Genomic DNA, 15,960 nt, shown 5'->3' with positions numbered 1-15,960 from the left:
TCTTTTTTTAATAGCTACCAATGGATCTGTCCTCTATGGATTCATCTAATCTTCTCTGAGCCCATTTATACTGATAGCCTCTACTGCATCCTGTGCCAGTGCACCTCACAATTTAATTATGTTTTATTTGAAAAAGAATTTCCTTTTTGTTTGTTTATCAGGATGCCTGATAATTTAATTAGATGCCCCTATTTCTTGCTTGTGAAAAACAATGGATCATTGATCCCTTTTCACTATGTCTATATCATTTTTAACTGTGTAGACATCTACCACATCCCTGCCTCAGTCCTCTCTTTTCCAAACCAAGTAAGGAATCTGTTTAGAATTTATTATGGCAAAGCCATTCTAAGTTTTTCATCATCCTTCTCAGTCTTCCTTGTATATTTTTGTTACTCTGCTATGCCATATTTGTTACTCTGCTATGCCATTTTCAGACACAGCAGCCAGAAATTCAAGAGGCTTTATGGTATGTTTTATTTCCAGTGGCATGCTGCTGTTGTCTGCTTTTTGCCTTTTTTTTTTTTAATTTTATTATTTTCATCTGCCCATTTCATAACTCAGGCAATTCATTTTTTATATTAAGTTGTGCCCAAGAGAGACAATTTGTTTGGCTTTCCAAACACAAACATAGTTCTCTTATATATTACTCTAATAAATACTGAAGAATCCCAGCATTTTGCTTAGCTCAGGTTACTACCAAGACCGTTAAAACCAAACCCTCAGAAGAGCAGGACTGAGAAATTCCTGGTCTCTTGATTTCATCCAGCCTGCCCACATTTATATAGCATAGTTCCAGTTAGCAGGACTGTGAAATCAGGCTTCAGCCACCCGAGAGAGTAGCCAGGCACACAGCTTATTAAATCAAGGAGAGGAAGCTGGCTGCATTCCTCAGGTTCCATCTTGGGGAAAGAAAGAAAGAAAAAAGAAAAAAAAAAAAAAAAGTTTAAAATGAAATATATTACAAGGGATCACAGAAGGTAACAGGGGTCTTCTTCATCCTAGCAGCACCAACTCTGATGTCCCATTTTTTGGCAGCTGAAAATCATCCACAAAACATGGGTTGCCTTAGCAATATTATGGTGATCACCCTGAAAGGTTTTGGTTCCTCACAGCAGCCTTTCCTGAGCCAGGGAGGGTGATTTTGCTCCTTTGGAAGCCTTTCTGAGCTGCCTTATCCTTTTACCCCCGTGGTCTGCAAGTTCCTCTTCCTTGCCACTCTTCAAGCAATAAATGCAAAAAGGTACTGGATAATGCTGAGAAGTGTTAAAGTACCTTGACTTTTCAGTCATTCTAGAATTTAAATGACTAATTCAGTTATAGAACTCAGTCTCTCCTTATTAACAACTAACTGCAAGCAAAAAGAGCAAGCCAGTGATAACACATTGTGTTCAGACATGGGTCCATGTGATTGTGCACTTCAGTCATTCTAGGAAATTCCTAAAAGCACTTGCTTCCTCTTTTTTTTTTTTTTTCACAGCTGAATGACTGTGTCAAGCTCCTGATTGCTTTTCAGGATCTGTGAGAGGAATCCCAAATTCTCTATATTAAAATGTGGGGATATTAAAGAATATATTAGCTAATTGTGAATTTTGACGCTTGTTCGGTGAGCCCAAAACTTCTGGCTCCTAGTGTATACTCAATTAATCTTTTCAATATATATCAAATATGCTTAAAGGAAAAGTCTTTCTTGAAGACTCTTCTTCAAAATTACTGAAATCTCTAATGTGAAACTATGACAGAACATGGGTTTTGTAATCTTTTCATTTTCAGGTTAAAACAAGGTCTGCTCCCATTTACTGTTTGGTAAAACCAACATCCAGATCTACAACAATTATTGCTAGGGGGTCATGGCATTCTATTTTTACAGCTTTGTATTATAGTAAGGCAAATGGTCTGAGAACCGTTACCATATTTCAAACGTCCAATAAATAAGACATTTTAAAGTCAGAGATCAACTGCATTTATTAGAAGGATCTGAGATACATAATGAGTCATAGTGGTTACTGGTTTGCCACAATAGAAGACATTTTTAGCATGAAAAACCTTTGACCTCACTGGGATGAGGGAAAAGTCAGTAGTTCCACCAAAACCTGAAATCAGTTATTAGTAGCTAAAGCCATGAGAACCCTCAAAAAGGCCTTTTGACATTAGATGATGAAGATCTATACTACCAGAAATGGGATGCTTATGGGTTTTTTTGTACGTGAAATGTTGAAAAGAGAGGAGAAGGAGGGCTCAAATTTATTAATTCCTACACAAGTCAATTTGGGTGAGGATTTCTGTGAACGCTTAAATGCTGGGGTGGTGGGATTGACAGCTAATGTTTTTTTTCAATTTAGCAAATATGATTACATAAAATATAGTAGGTAGGTTCCTTCTGGCAATTTAAGCAGACATGGAATGCCAGTAACTTTTAAATGAGCCATTTTCCCCTCTCAAAAATAACAATAATCAAAACAAGGTTTCCTCCTAGAAAGAATCATGGGTCTGGAACAGCTCTAGCAAGCAAAGACTGATGGATCAGGATGCCTCATTTGTTTGTCCATTTTCATCATCCTGAAGTCATGCTCGGCAGCTCAGATCTATCCCTCAGAGTTCATGACTTTTCCAGTGGTTGGTAACTGGTTCCTATATCCCTTTCAGCTTCCCCACCCCTGCAATGCACTTGCAATGCAAGTCATCCTCTCTCATCTGCTCCTCTTATCCTGTTTCATTTTTAACCAGTTCTGTTGTCCATATCCCTCTTTCTCCTGTCTCCTTCAGAGATGTGCTTTTTTTTTAATTATTCATTTTTCCTTTAAAACCTCCCCATCAGTCCTTCTTTTCTTCCTTCTCTCCTTCCAACCTCAGCTGTAATAGTATTGAGGTGCCAGCAGTGTCACAGGTTCCAGCTCACCTGAAGATGCTGTGCACGCATGCGTACTCCCAATTGTATGCTCTACTGAGTTATTTATACTGCAAGGCCTTTAATGAAGGATTGCAAGTAATTAGAAACAGCAAAGAAATTTCCCATTGAAATTTTCAACTACAAATTAAAAAATCCCAACTTAGAACTATCTTAAAACTAACACAATTGTTAAGTGAGAGTCTAAAAATGGAAGAAACTTCTATATTTTCACCTTTTTTACAAGTTAAAAGAGATTTGAAGCAACACATGTTTGAGTTGGAAAAATGAGACTTCTAAAAATGTCAAAAAGGAGTGCTTCAACAATTGAAAATGCCTTCCCACCCCCCACACCTCCTCCCCACATTCTTACTCAAAGAAGGAAATAGTTTCAGCTTCAGGTAGGTTGCATTCCACAAAGAAAAGGCTTCTGCCATCTACCACACCACAGAGAGCTTTCTCACTAATGCATTTGTTTAGCACTCTGCACAGTGGGTGCAACCCTTTCGGGTCCTCTCTGGTTGCTCTAGAAACCGTGTAATATATAGCACGTATTTCTGTGATTGCTTAGGATACACAGACACACTGACATGTTACATTTTAAAACCAATTATACTGAGGTGGACCTTTCTGTTTGTTGGTTGTGACATTTGACTACAGCCTGTGCAACTGGTTTGTTATTTGGATTTTCCTTATAACACAAACAGAAACGAAGGTGAGGAAGAATCAATTCTGTGTGTGGGCAGTTAAACTGGAAAACAAAATTATAAGCTGTGTACTGCAGGGTGGGCAGAATCAATATTTAAGTTGGAAAAAGGTTTGCAGATGCTCAGCCAGTTCCTAATCCTAAAGTTCAATGGATTGATCTCACCAAAAGAGATGAAGTTTTCATTTAATTTCCCAAGCATAGGGTTTGCACTGAAGCACCTTGGAGCCTGGGTACCTTTGTCTTCTACTGTTAATGGAGAAGAGCAGGCAGCTCTGGATTGATCAGTGTCCAACCCACCTCTCCAGGGACTAAGAGGAGTGCTGGCTAAGGTGGCTGGCTCTGTTTTTCAGTTGATGGCTTAAAGAAAAATTACATTATGGCAGATATCGTCATGATTAGTTAAAAAGGAATTCAGAAACTGAACACAAATATTTGTTCTTTCAGCAAAAAGGCTATTTGTTCAGGTCAGCTCCTTATCTGCAGCTATGTGTGTAGCTACAACACTGGGACAGGGACGACCTACATTTCTTTCACATTTAGGTGTTGCTAAGCCTGCTTGTGCTAAACAGGGAAAATAGTTTCTAGACCATATTCACTAGAATAATTTCTCATTGAGGTCTGTACATGGGCAAATCCCTGTACCGATGCAAATCCAAAGTAACTGACACGTGCACAGGCTCTTCCTGCTCCTGTATCTGCAACACACTAAAGGTACTTTGGATAGATGTCAGTGTGGCCTTTTCCAGCCTTGGCAACAGTGCATGGTCAGGAATACATCCAGTTTGTTCTTTGGAGGAACTCACACAGCTGACAAATTAAACAATTAAAAAGTGTTTAATAATAATGACTTAGGTACTTGATCAAATGTTGATGGTTTAATGTGCTTAAGCATATCAGCTCTGCTGGTGTAACCATCAATCTGCTGTAAGGTAAGTCAAATTAGTCAAGGTGTAGCCTGGCGGGCAAAGTACCGAGAATTAGCTCATATTTGCTAATAGTATAACGATGTAAATAAAGTTCAGTTACTAAGGCTCACCAGACACAGGATCACTTGCTAAATTACAGCAACATGATGGCGTGGCAGGGCCCTCACTGTGATCTGGTAATCATGGAGACAAATTATACAAGGAACTAAAACACCGTGTTGGGTAGTCTCATTACCTTGAACACAGTGTCTTTCAATTGCAATCTGTGTTTTGCATTATCTTACTTTAATAACTGTTTAGGGCATCCATAATCCAACATTTGCTGTTTGCTCGAATGCTACATATAGTCATGCAGTACTTCAGACACAGCTGCATTTAAAGGATTCCTTTTCTGAAGAAGAAGTCTTCAAGTTCACATTACAAAATGAAAATGAATGCTGTTGTGTCCATTTTGCTTCTCCATGTCTTTGTTTTTTTCAAAGCCTTTAATATGGCCAGCAGAAAGGTCAGGAAGCTGCAAATGAAATATTGAGGTTTTCATTTCTGATGCAATGCTCAAATCAAGCCCAGGCTGGTAGTGACACTCATTGTCTGAAAATGCATTAGTGAATTCTGTCATGTCCTGTAGGAGAGGTGTCCACTTTCACCTTTCTTTTGTTGTCTCAGCATCAAAGGGCAAGGGGAAAAAGAGAACCTGTCATCTTCTCAGGTGGTTCTTCATCATTTGTGAGTGTTTCAAAATGCAGAACTGGTTTTGTTCCATAGAAACCCGAGTAAGGGCTCCAAAGTTTTAGTAATTTGGTCTCCCAGTAATGGGTTTTAAAATAAGTTTAAATTAATGCTTAATTTCTGCTCTTTCAGGACAATGTCAGTGATTAGTAGTAATGTTTCACTTCCAGTTCCATTTTTTAATGCAGCTGTAATGCCTTCTGCATCTGATTGCTGCTTTAATGATTACTAATTACTTTATTTTGAAAGTAATATAACTTTTTGTATTCATTCTCTGGACTCTGAGCAAAAAAAAGCTAATTTGAGTTGAATTAATCAGTCTGTGCATACTGGACCTTCAGCTGGTTAAACTTTGAGTCAGACCAAAGGAAAATGGCAAAGGCACTGAAAACACACCATGTATTTACACGCTGCAGAAATAATATGACTGCGTGAAGATGGCAGCCACAACTAAATACATCACTCTGTGTAAGCAATGTATATCAATTCTTTTCCAGCCATCAGTTTCTAGCATTGAAAGTATTCAATGGCTTAACATTGACTGCTGCACCCTTAATTCTTACAAGTGGAATCATTTCCCACAGGACACCAGTGCCAATAATTCCCGCTGCGTCCGCTCTGAGTTGCACACACATCTGCTGTTTCTTATTCAAAACGTAACTTCTGAGCATGCCTTACTGCATGCAACCCAACTTCTTGGGTTTCCTGATGAATTTTTACATTACTTACTCCCTGATGGATGGGCATTTTTGTTGTTGTTGGAGTGGGTTCTTTTGTTTTGTTTTTTTTTTTTTCATCCTAGAAAATATAAACTTATTGAGACCTTATTTTTTTTTGTAGGAATGTATCAATTTTGATGAAGGCTTCTTCTTTCATTCAAAGAGAGAAGAAAATCTGCTTTAGAAGAACTTGGTAATTTTGACATTGATTCAGCTTAGGAGAATAACAGCTGTCATCTGCTATTTTATCCGGGCAAGGTTTGGGGTTAGAAAGCAAGTCCTTCACACTCTGATCAAGCACTTAAAGTCTCTTGATGTTCTGGCCTTGATCTTTCCAAGTTTTTTCAGTTGGAAATACTTAAGTTAATTTAAATGAGTAAATAATGGTTAAGACAGAGGAGGCTGATCCAGCATGCCATAAGTAATATCAAGTAATATCAAGTAAAATATAAGAAGCAGAAGAATGTGTCTCGATTTCTGATGTCACCACCACTGGCCATACCCCTCTTCAGCTTTTCATTTAAAAAAAAAAAATAATTAAAAATTATTAAAATCTTCCATTTCTACTGGGTCTGTCTAGGATGGAGCTAACTTTCTTAATGCCAGTCCATACAGTGATGTGCTCTGCATTTGTGGCTAAAAGTGTTGATGACAAACCAGTGTGGTAGCTACTGCTGAGCAGTGCTTGTGCAGGCTCCAGGCTTCATCTTCATCCCCCTTTATGGAAGGGGATGCAGCCAGGACAGCTGACCCAAACTGACTCAAGGGATATTCACAATATGATGTCCTGCTCAGCACTAAAAGCTGAGGAAAGATGGAGGAAGGAGGGATGTTTGTGGTTCTGGCATTTGTCTTCTCAAGCAAACTTTAAGAGTGCTGAGCTCCTGCTTCCAGAGTGTCTAGACACCTGTCTGATTATGAGAAGCAGTAAATTATTTAATCTTTTTTCTTTGATTGCATGTGCAGCTCTTGCTTCCTCTATTAAACTGTCGTTATCTTGCTTCACAAGTCTTCTCACCTTCCTTCTGGTTTCTCCCTGTCCTGTGGAACATTTGGCTGCTGACTGGGGTAAATCCACCACACAGTTTCATTTCAGTTCTGAAAACCTACAATCCTAAAAATCCCTGTGATGGTGAAAAACTGTTTTCTGTTCAATTCAGTACAAAACAAATGTTCAGTCCTCCAAATAAGACCGGAACCTCTTTGTATATTCCCTGCAGGTATTTAACATGACCATCATTTGCACCACCCAAATGCACAAATATGAGGATTATTTTACAACTCATTATATAAAGGGATGAAGGAGGAGGAGTCTTGCCTCCAAGGACTTCTATCTGAAGTTTTAAAGTGAATTGAAAAAAGGGGAATTATCAGTGACTAAAAATTGCCACCTTCTAAAGAAATGTAACCAAACACATGGAACGCTTTCAAAGAAGGGCACTAGATGTTAGACTCAAGTTAGTTTTTCCCATCTCCTCAAAGTTTACTGCCTCATATAGGTAGTGAATGCAGGGCCTCTTATGCCATTTAGCTCATTTATGTAGTATTTTATCTCCCACATGCTGATTGACTCCCTATGTCCATCTCCAAGCCCTCTGTTCTCACACACACATACTTGCTCGATATCATATGCTTTTCTACTAAGAATTATTTCAGCACTTGTAACTCTAATCTGGTTAGAAATCAACAGTTGTTAAGCAATAGCAACTCAGGCTTCAGCCACCAAGAATATACACAGAGTTTGGCAAGACCTTCACAGAAACTTCAACAGCAGCAGCTTTGTTGACATCAGTACTGGAGCTAACTGCATCAAGTAATCTGCAGAACTAATAACGGAAATCACACTTGATGGCAGCATAAATATATCCATGGATGATGTTTTCCAGAACAGCATGATGGGGCTTGTTTTGCCATTTGCTGAGTTATGCTACTGGTGTTCTGTACACATGAAAACTTCCTAGGGACGACCCAGGAGCCTCTAAAACATTCCTACCTGTTATCCTTTGTTTGGGTTCTCACTTAGCAACATCTCTTTTCCCAAAACTCCAATTAAAATTAATAAATAACAAGCAAAACTCTGTGAAAAGAAGTCCCAAACACAGAACTAACATGATACCTGTACATCACTGCTCAATCTCTGTGCTACACTATTTTCTCCTGTTATTTACTCATCTTGGGATTATGGATTATAAATACTAGTGTTGTGAGTTTACAGCATGTTTGTATGTGTGCATTTGTCCACTCATGGTTTCCTGATGCTGGACTTATTATATACATAATGAAAGGAGTAATTAATACTAGACTTACTCTACTAGTAACCCCTAATACTATGGTAGTATTAGTGTTTCTAATATCTTACAGGAGAATATTCGATATGAAAAATACACCATAAAGAAAGTGCATCATCTAGGACAGCAAGGCCCTCAAATGCAAGGCCATCAGGACAGCCCGATGTAGCCTGGAAATGCTACAGGTACATCATTTCTCATCCTGGTCTTTTTTAATGAAAAATAACAATTTCAAGGATGAGCAATAGCATTAGAAAAGCTAACAGAAACAAAAAGAAACAAACATTTGGATGCCCTACGTAACAAGATACAGTTTTATCTCACATAGATAATGATTTGATTCATACAATCAGGAACTAAGGATTGTGGCAATAGACACATAAGACTTACAGAAATTAATAGTAAGCAACTGGACATGTAAATGGAGTGGCAATATAGGTTTGCACTGTCAATATCTATTGAATCCAAAAGCCATAATTAATTAGCATTTATTTACATTTACAGGAATCTGACTTCCCTTGGAGATGCACCTAAGATAAAACAGAGCATGTTAAAGTCTTAAATAGAAGTAATTCAATGTTTGAGTCTCTAGTTTATGATAAGTACTATACTTTTTAAAAAATAATTATTTATATTATGTAGTGTGTGATAAACTCTCTGAGTCTCTAAAAAGTAGCCACTGATGCTTCCCTTGGTTGTTTATACTCTCCTTGCCTTTCTTCTATCCATTTGACTATAATTAGGAGTAACATGATACAACGATAGAAAGGAAAACATCTGGCTAAAAAATAAAACTTCCTCATCTCATGATTCATTAGATTATCAGACAGAAATTTTGCAGGCAAAGTGATAGAAACCTACTGCCTGCTTGTCAAGGGGCAAACGGGAAAAACCTGTAGCCAATAGGAGTATATATGTGATACTGTTACAGTCTCCCTGATCCTAAAAGCCCTTCCCACAACTACCAAAACTTTTCCTTAGCCTTCCCACAACTAGCTCAAACTTTTTTAGCCAATAATGTATTTCTCCTGTTGCTGGTAATTCACACTAAGAAATTACGTATTTTGCTCAATCTTCTCAATTTCCACAGCCAGGAAGTAAAAATAAAATAAAATAGGAGGATAACCTCCCAGAAGATAACTGGAAGGATCTTTCATTATCCTAATCACATATCCAGTAATTACATATCCATATTTCATTGCTGGGATTTGACTCCATGTACCACTTCACTGAGTTTCATAGATTTTTCTTTTTAATACATGTGAAATTTTTCTTATGGCTCCAGCTTCTTCTTGTTGGTTCCTTCATGAAGTTAACTTTCTTTTGAATATATGCCCATCACTCATCTCTACATGAAATAATAGGTCCTGTAATAGCCTTGTATGTCTCAAGCTTGGGTTTCTCAGTATTTCAAAGCTACCAATTATCTCCTGAGAAAAGCAACATGCATTCTTACTTTGTACTTGTGCTGTGCCTTAATTAATTTCCTCATTAAACTGTGAGTAATTAACATTCCCTGGTATTTAAACTGCATTTTTTTATATCAGGGTTTATTTATCTAAACACGTTCAAAATTTTCTCATTAGCTATTAACACCACGTTGCTTCTCTTCATTAATTTTATGTCTATTTCATCATTTGGAGCTTCCTAGAACATGATGTATCAATGTAACAAAAAATGCAGTACATTTATTACAGCAGCTGCTTATGCACATACCATTGGTGAGAAAAATGTTAATACTAGCAGAATAAAATTGAGTATTATTAGGTCTGAATTTGTTTAAATGGGTGAAAGGCCAACATTAATTTGAAAAGTATTTTAGAAATATAGCATGTAAGGTAAAAGACAGTTCAGTTCATGGGCAGATGAAAAATAAATAGTTTACACCAATCAAGCACTTGCATAAAGCCAAGGCTTCACAGCAAAACTGAAAAGAAATCTTGCTAACACCAGTGACGCCAAAGCGATACCCAGGCTTCTGTTCACTGGAATCCAGGTAATTTATGAAGATGTTTTATTCTCCACAAAGCTTCACCAGAACTTAGCAGCAGAAAAATCCATTTTCCCTTGGACCCTCCCCCTGTTCCTTAGGAGCATGGCTGCAGCCTGGAGACCCAGCCAGGCAGCATCTGCAACTCTGAGACAGGCTCACTATGGGAACTATCCAATCTGGTATAATTCTTCTCACTAGATATTACCCTTCCCTTTTAATTATTAAGTGTCTTACTGGAGACAACTAGAAAGACTTTCCAACTCAAAAATGAGTTAAAAATCTGAAGGTAAAAAAGTAACTTAAAAAAAAAAATACAGAAAATGTTGTTTTGGCATTTTTTCCCCCATTATTTTCAACTTTCAGGTGTCTTTCAGCATCAATATTCTACCTGGTATACAAAATAACACTTTTAGCAAAAATGAACCTGTCATATTTTCAATTGCTATTGACTTCAGATTGCTGAATTAATGTAAATATTGGTGGTTCTCTGTGGGTTACAAAGTTGCAGTAGGTGATATCACCACCTGGTTTTTGTTTTTCTGCTTTTAATAATTAACAATAAAATAAAAATTTATTCTATTACATGGCTGGAGTCCTGAGACTTCTGCCAACTGTCTTGGTTTGTCTATGCAGAGCCAACTTTGTGAGAAAAGCAAAACAGAACAAAACAAACCCCAGAAGACAGCTTTTCAGAGCCTAAAAATTTGCTTAAATTGCTTTCCAAGTAAATAAGTCAACAGAAAAATACACTATGGAGATAATATTCTGCATTAGAAATGACTCATCAGACAAGCAATATGTCTTCTCCATTGCTGCTTTCTTAGATCTCAGAGTATTTTTTAGAATACCCTTTAATCTGAGTCAGTATTTACTTGGGCCCCTTTTCTGCTATAAAAAAAAAAAAAGTTTAGTTCCAACTTTTCATCACTGTACATTAAAAATAAAATCTAAATGAGATTAAATGTTGTACATTCCCAAATCTTTTTCATTTCTTCCTTAGTAGTCTCTTTTCCCTAGTATTTTGGTATTCCTCTGGGTAACTCCTCTTCATGATTGATACAGGCTACACGATACTAAAAATAATGCAACCTGTTTTTTGCTTTCCAGTCATCAATCTGTTTGTACTGCATACCCATCTCCCTTCTCTCTCTGGGTCTTCTATTTGGAGAGTGATTTGTTTGTAACAGGAAGCTGATTTTCTGCATTTGAAGAGTGTTTAGTGCAAAAGAGACAAGATGCCAGACTTGGGGTGTTACCTTTCTACAGATAACAGCAACAAGGACAAGAGAAACCACAAAGCTTTAAAGGCAAAATAAATAAATAGATTTAACATGGTCTTGGGCTTAGTGGTCATGAAATGGTGAAGTTTTCAATTCTTAGTGCTGTAAGGAAGGGAGTTAGCAAAACCTCCTCCTTTGACTTCTGGAGGGCTGACTTTGGCCTGTTCAGAACACTGGTTGAGAGAATCCCTTGGGAGACAATCCTGAAGGAAAAAGGGGTCCAGGAAGGCTGGATGCTCTTCAAGAAGGAAATCCTAAAGACACATGAGCAGCTGTTCCCATGTGTCACAAGATCAAAGGGAAGGGAAGACAGCCAGCCTGGTTGAACATGGAGCTTTTGTTGGGACTTAGTAGTAAAAGGACAGGCAACTTAAGAGGAGTACAGAGTTCTCATTATGTCACAGAGAGAAAATTAGGAAGGCAAAAGCCCACCCAGAGCTCAACTTGGCCACTGACATAGGGAATAACAAAAAAAGGTTTTATAAATTAATCAACAATAAAAAAAGAGCCAGGGAGAATCTCTTACGGGATGCAGAGGGGGATCATTGCACCCAAGGATAAGGAAAATGCCTTCTTAATGCCTTCTTTGCCTCCATCTTTAATAGTCAGAGCAGCTACTCCCAGGGTGTTCAGCCTCCTGAGCTGGAAGATAAGGATGAAGAGCAGAACACCCACTTCCTCCCACCCCCAGTTAAGAAGGAAGTAGTTAATGATCTGCTTCTGCACTTGGACACGTAGAAGTTTATGGGGCCAGATGGGACCCACCCTTGAGTGCTGAGGGAGCTGGCAGGGGAGCTCACTAAGCTTCTCTCCATCAACAATCCTGGTCAACAGGGGAGGTCCCAGATGACTGGAGACTGGCTAACGTGACACGTATCTACAAGAAAAGCTGGAAGAAGGATTTTTGGAAGTGCAGGCCTGTCAGCTTGAGGGTAGGAAGGTTCTACAGAGGGACCTGGACAGGGTGGACCGATGGGCCAAGGCCAACTACATGAGGTTCAATATGGCCAGGTGTTGGGTCCTGCATTTCAATCACAACAACCCCGTGAACCACTACAGGCTTGAGGAAGAGCAGCTGAGATCTCAGAGTATTTTTTAGAATACCCTTTAATCTGAGTCAGTATTTACTTGGGCCCCTTTTCTGCTATAAAAAAAAAAAAAGTTTAGTTCCAACTTTTCATCACTGTACATTAAAAATAAAATCTAAATGAGATTAAATGTTGTACATTCCCAAATCTTTTTCATTTCTTCCTTAGTAGTCTCTTTTCCCTAGTATTTTGGTATTCCTCTGGGTAACTCCTCTTCATGATTGATACAGGCTACACGATACTAAAAATAATGCAACCTGTTTTTTGCTTTCCAGTCATCAATCTGTTTGTACTGCATACCCATCTCCCTTCTCTCTCTGGGTCTTCTATTTGGAGAGTGATTTGTTTGTAACAGGAAGCTGATTTTCTGCATTTGAAGAGTGTTTAGTGCAAAAGAGACAAGATGCCAGACTTGGGGTGTTACCTTTCTACAGATAACAGCAACAAGGACAAGAGAAACCACAAAGCTTTAAAGGCAAAATAAATAAATAGATTTAACATGGTCTTGGGCTTAGTGGTCATGAAATGGTGAAGTTTTCAATTCTTAGTGCTGTAAGGAAGGGAGTTAGCAAAACCTCCTCCTTTGACTTCTGGAGGGCTGACTTTGGCCTGTTCAGAACACTGGTTGAGAGAATCCCTTGGGAGACAATCCTGAAGGAAAAAGGGGTCCAGGAAGGCTGGATGCTCTTCAAGAAGGAAATCCTAAAGACACATGAGCAGCTGTTCCCATGTGTCACAAGATCAAAGGGAAGGGAAGACAGCCAGCCTGGTTGAACATGGAGCTTTTGTTGGGACTTAGTAGTAAAAGGACAGGCAACTTAAGAGGAGTACAGAGTTCTCATTATGTCACAGAGAGAAAATTAGGAAGGCAAAAGCCCACCCAGAGCTCAACTTGGCCACTGACATAGGGAATAACAAAAAAAGGTTTTATAAATTAATCAACAATAAAAAAAGAGCCAGGGAGAATCTCTTACGGGATGCAGAGGGGGATCATTGCACCCAAGGATAAGGAAAATGCCTTCTTAATGCCTTCTTTGCCTCCATCTTTAATAGTCAGAGCAGCTACTCCCAGGGTGTTCAGCCTCCTGAGCTGGAAGATAAGGATGAAGAGCAGAACACCCACTTCCTCCCACCCCCAGTTAAGAAGGAAGTAGTTAATGATCTGCTTCTGCACTTGGACACGTAGAAGTTTATGGGGCCAGATGGGACCCACCCTTGAGTGCTGAGGGAGCTGGCAGGGGAGCTCACTAAGCTTCTCTCCATCAACAATCCTGGTCAACAGGGGAGGTCCCAGATGACTGGAGACTGGCTAACGTGACACGTATCTACAAGAAAAGCTGGAAGAAGGATTTTTGGAAGTGCAGGCCTGTCAGCTTGAGGGTAGGAAGGTTCTACAGAGGGACCTGGACAGGGTGGACCGATGGGCCAAGGCCAACTACATGAGGTTCAATATGGCCAGGTGTTGGGTCCTGCATTTCAATCACAACAACCCCGTGAACCACTACAGGCTTGAGGAAGAGCAGCTGGAGAGCTGCTCAGTGGAAAAGAAAGCAGAAAAGTTTTAACTTTTATCAGGTAGGAACGAGTGGAAGATTCACACATTTTTTAAAGGGAGATCTCATGTTAACAATTAATCAGAGACTGGAAAAAGCTACATAAAACTTCCCTTTGCAAAGATTTTACTTCCACAAAACTGCTTTTGAGCATGCAAAAAAAGGGCACCTACAAGTATGGAAGATTTAATGAGAGCAAAAACAAGTAGAAATTCTGAAGCCTTTTGCTTTTGCAGGTGAATGTCAATGGGGCTCAGGGGTCAAATAACAGTAAGACACAGTTTCTGGAAATAAATGAAGAGTCTGCATGGTAAGGTTTAGAATAAAGCAATATTTTTACCGCTGAAGATCTGTGCTGTCCTTTCTGCTGCAGGGCCATAATGGAAAATTTGACCTTTCAGCATCGTTTTCCTAAATTTCTTGTGATAAATATTTTAATACACAAAACTGAGTTCAATATCCTAGTCTCAGTTTTCAAGGAACAGGTTAGTACCACCGGCCATGCTTCCCAGTGCATGTTGAGGCTGTCATACCCTGGTATTTCAAAGAGAGATGAATTAAAATTCACAATTGTAGTTCTGAAGAAAAGAAAAAAGAATGGTGAAGTGGCAGGATCTGGGAAAATGTGGGAAGGCTGTGAATCAGGAACCTTTGGGTTGTCATTACTGGTTTTGCTGCTGGTTTGATTTGAAATCTTGGGAAAGTGACAGTCTTTCTGCCTCAAGTACTCAATGTCTGTAACATGAAATGCAGCTGTACTCTTCAAAGACAGCTCATGTTTCTGAGTTTATTCAGGCCTTCCTTGCCTACGTGGCTGCGATGGGCCCTCTGAAAGCAGGGCTGAGATGGAGTGGAGCAGGCAATGCTTGTGGAGGAGCTGTGTGTCTGTGGGCCTGTTCTTGTGCCGCTGCTCAGCGCCTGCGCTGCAGACAGGGCAGCTGCTGCTCCCACAGCCGAGACAGCTCATGCCCTTTCACCACCCCTGGTCTCTGCCTGCCCCTCTGCAGCCTGCAGGCTCATGAATATAATGATTGTAAAGGTGATGGTTATAAAATACAAACAAAGCAACTATCACTTATGAATTGTTTTTGGTTTTGTCTCCAAGCTCCTAAACCACACATTCTAGGCATCCTGGCAAACTGTGACAGCTCATTTAAAGCCTCTAGGGACAGAAACTTAAATCCTGTTAAATTATTTTGGATACAGAGTTTTATTTCACTGATATGATGTTATTTATAGATTAGAATAGCTAGATGGAGAATTTCAAATACACCAAAAGAGATGTTCCCAGTAATAAAGACATGACAATGTAAAGACTAGCTTCAGCACGCAGACTCCAAAATCTATTGGTAGTCGCAACACTTCAGCAACACTTTGAGAAAAAGAAGTCATGTGCAAAACAAACAAAAGATGAAATAAGGGAAACACCTGCTTTTAATTTAGAGTGAAGTAATTTTAATTTAAGTATTAGAAGAAAAAAAAGTTGCTATTCACCAAATTCATATTTTACTAGAAAAACTAGTTGTTCTTCAACTAGGCTATCTTTATAGGAACATTTTAATTTAATATTTTATTTTATCTACTGTCATAATTTCAGTTTGCACTGAAGATGATGATGAGAGAGATTTTCAGCACACTTAGAGCTAACTGTATTTTTCCTACAGCAAAGAATAATAGGAAGAAATCTGTCTTGAGAATGTATTCAAATACAGTACAAAAATACATGTTACCTCTAAAAGCCAGTAGACATGGTGCTACGGAAAAACAATCTCATATTTCACTGCACTGTGA

The sequence above is a fragment of the Chaetura pelagica genome, unplaced genomic scaffold (assembly GCF_000747805.2).
Source record: "Chaetura pelagica isolate M959 unplaced genomic scaffold, ChaPel_1.0 scaffold90, whole genome shotgun sequence".
In the NCBI taxonomy this organism is placed as follows: Eukaryota; Metazoa; Chordata; class Aves; order Apodiformes; family Apodidae; genus Chaetura; species Chaetura pelagica.
Note: the sequence above shows the minus strand (reverse complement) of the source record.